Genomic DNA, 2,500 nt, shown 5'->3' with positions numbered 1-2,500 from the left:
AGTACTTGGATGGGAGACCGCCTGGGAATACCAGGTGCTGTAAGCTTTTTCGAATTTGCTTTGCAACCAGCAGAGGGAACGGTTGCTGCTGCTTTAAAGGAGAAACATCTTGGAAAGAGCAGGAAAGACTCAACATCAAAGAAAACAAGGATATGGAACCCTGACATTATTACTGATGGAAATGATTGATAATTGTCATGATTTGATGATGGTGGTGGTGGTTCACATGTATAAATAAGGTATTGTGGGTTGAGTCTTTCGCTTACGGCCATACCACCCTGAGCACGCCCGATCTCGTCTGATCTCGGAAGCTAAGCAGGGTCGGGCTTGGTTAGTACTTGGATGGGAGACCGCCTGGGAATACCAGGTGCTGTAAGCTTTTTCGAATTTGCTTTGCAACCAGCAGAGGGAACGGTTGCTGCTGCTTTAAAGGAGAAACATCTTGGAAAGAGCAGGAAAGACTCACCATCAAAGAAAACAAGGATATGGAACCCTGACATTATTACTGATGGAAATGATTGATAATTGTTATGATTTGATGATGGTGGTGGTGGTTCACATGTATAAATAAGGTATTGTGGGTTGAGTCTTTCGCTTGCGGCCATACCACCCTGAGCACGCCCGATCTCGTCTGATCTTGGAAGCTAAGCAGGGTCGGGCTTGGTTAGTACTTGGATGGGAGACCGCCTGGGAATACCAGGTGCTGTAAGCTTTTTCGAATTTGCTTTGCAAACAGCAGAGGGAATGGTTGCTGCTGCTTTAAAGGAGAAACATCTTGGAAAGAGCAGGAAAGACTCACCATCAAAGAAAACAAGGATATGGAACCCTGACATTATTACTGATGGAAATGATTGATAATTGTCATGATTTGATGATGGTGGTGGTGGTTCACATGTATAAATAAGGTATTGTGGGTTGAGTCTTTCGCTTACGGCCATACCACCCTGAGCACGCCCGATCTCGTCTGATCTAGGAAGCTAAGCATGGTCGGGCTTGGTTAGTACTTGGATGGGAGACCGCCTGGGAATACCAGGTGCTGTAAGCTTTTTCGAATTTGCTTTGCAACCAGCTGAGGGAACGGTTGCTGCTGCTTTAAAGGAGAAACATCTTGGAAAGAGCAGGAAAGACTCACCATCAAAGAAAACAAGGATATGGAACCCTGACATTATTACTGATGGAAATGCTTGATAATTGTCATGATTTGATGATGGTGGTGGTGGTTCACATGTATAAATAAGGTATTGTGGGTTGAGTCTTTCGCTTACGGCCATACCACCCTGAGCACGCCCGATCTCGTCTGATCTCGGAAGCTAAGCAGGGTCGGGCTTGGTTAGTACTTGGATGGGAGACCGCCTGGGAATACCAGGTGCTGTAAGCTTTTTCGAATTTGCTTTGCAACCAGCAGAGGGAACGGTTGCTGCTGCTTTAAAGGAGAAACATCTTGGAAAGAGCAGGAAAGACTCAACATCAAAGAAAACAAGGATATGGAACCCTGACATTATTACTGATGGAAATGATTGATAATTGTCATGATTTGATGATGGTGGTGGTGGTTCACATGTATAAATAAGGTATTGTGGGTTGAGTCTTTCGCTTACGGCCATACCACCCTGAGCACGCCCGATCTCGTCTGATCTCGGAAGCTAAGCAGGGTCGGGCTTGGTTAGTACTTGGATGGGAGACCGCCTGGGAATACCAGGTGCTGTAAGCTTTTTCGAATTTGCTTTGCAACCAGCAGAGGGAACGGTTGCTGCTGCTTTAAAGGAGAAACATCTTGGAAAGAGCAGGAAAGACTCACCATCAAAGAAAACAAGGATATGGAACCCTGACATTATTACTGATGGAAATGATTGATAATTGTCATGATTTGATGATGGTGGTGGTGGTTCACATGTATAAATAAGGTATTGTGGGTTGAGTCTTTCGCTTACGGCCAAACCACCCTGAGCACGCCGGATCTCGTCTGATCTCGGAAGCTAAGCAGGGTCGTGCTTGGTTAGTTCTTGGATGGGAGACCGCCTGAGAATACCAGGTGCTGGAAGCTTTTTAGAATTTGCTTTGCAACCAGCAGAGGGAACGGTTGCTGCTGCTTTAAAGGAGAGACATCTTGGAAAGAGCAGGAAAGACTCACCATCAAAGAAAACAAGGATATGGAACCCTGACATTATTACTGATGGAAATGATTGATAATTGTCATGATTTGATGATGGTGGTGGTGGTTCACATGTATAAATAAGGTATTGTAGGTTGAGTCTCTCGCTTACGGCCATACCACCCTGAGCACGCCCGATCTCGTCTGATCTCGGAAGCTAAGCAGGGTCGGGCTTGGTTAGTACTTGGATGGGAGACCGCCTGGGAATACCAGGTGCTGTAAGCTTTTTCGAATTTGCTTTGCAACCAGCAGAGGGAACGGTTGCTGCTGCTTTAAAGGAGAAACATCTTGGAAAGAGCAGGAAAGACTCACCATCAAAGAAAACAAGGATAGGGAACCCTGACATTA

At 45.7% G+C, this 2,500-nt stretch overlaps 7 non-coding genes and 1 pseudogene across 7 annotated transcripts in view; all 8 read left to right on the top strand.

The window, feature by feature from the left end:
• Nucleotides 1-46, top strand: part of LOC133005844 (5S ribosomal RNA) — a 119-nt gene extending 73 nt beyond the window's left edge. The window contains exon 1 of the ribosomal RNA XR_009678410.1: nucleotides 1-46. This exon is cut by the window's left edge and continues 73 nt beyond it. This is a non-coding gene — a ribosomal RNA (5S ribosomal RNA).
• Nucleotides 47-260: 214 nt separating this feature from the next.
• On the top strand, nucleotides 261-379 carry LOC133005843 (5S ribosomal RNA). Its single transcript, XR_009678409.1, has one exon. It is a non-coding gene; the product is annotated as a 5S ribosomal RNA (ribosomal RNA).
• Nucleotides 380-593: 214 nt separating this feature from the next.
• On the top strand, nucleotides 594-712 carry LOC133006763 (5S ribosomal RNA). Its single transcript, XR_009679275.1, has one exon. It is a non-coding gene; the product is annotated as a 5S ribosomal RNA (ribosomal RNA).
• A 214-nt stretch (nucleotides 713-926) lies between these two features.
• LOC133007522 (5S ribosomal RNA) lies at nucleotides 927-1,045 on the top strand. Its single transcript, XR_009679988.1, has one exon. It is a non-coding gene; the product is annotated as a 5S ribosomal RNA (ribosomal RNA).
• Nucleotides 1,046-1,259: 214 nt separating this feature from the next.
• LOC133005842 (5S ribosomal RNA) lies at nucleotides 1,260-1,378 on the top strand. Its single transcript, XR_009678408.1, has one exon. It is a non-coding gene; the product is annotated as a 5S ribosomal RNA (ribosomal RNA).
• A 214-nt stretch (nucleotides 1,379-1,592) lies between these two features.
• LOC133005841 (5S ribosomal RNA) lies at nucleotides 1,593-1,711 on the top strand. Its single transcript, XR_009678407.1, has one exon. It is a non-coding gene; the product is annotated as a 5S ribosomal RNA (ribosomal RNA).
• A 214-nt stretch (nucleotides 1,712-1,925) lies between these two features.
• On the top strand, nucleotides 1,926-2,044 carry LOC133007841 (5S ribosomal RNA; annotated as a pseudogene).
• Nucleotides 2,045-2,258: 214 nt separating this feature from the next.
• On the top strand, nucleotides 2,259-2,377 carry LOC133005840 (5S ribosomal RNA). The gene has a single exon (XR_009678406.1). It is a non-coding gene; the product is annotated as a 5S ribosomal RNA (ribosomal RNA).
• The last annotated feature ends 123 nt before the right edge of the window (nucleotides 2,378-2,500 follow it).

Source organism: Limanda limanda, chromosome 7 (assembly GCF_963576545.1).
Source record: "Limanda limanda chromosome 7, fLimLim1.1, whole genome shotgun sequence".
Lineage (NCBI taxonomy): Eukaryota > Metazoa > Chordata > Actinopteri > Pleuronectiformes > Pleuronectidae > Limanda > Limanda limanda.
The sequence above is the reverse complement of the archived record's forward strand: the minus strand, read 5'-3'. Positions and strand labels throughout refer to the sequence as shown.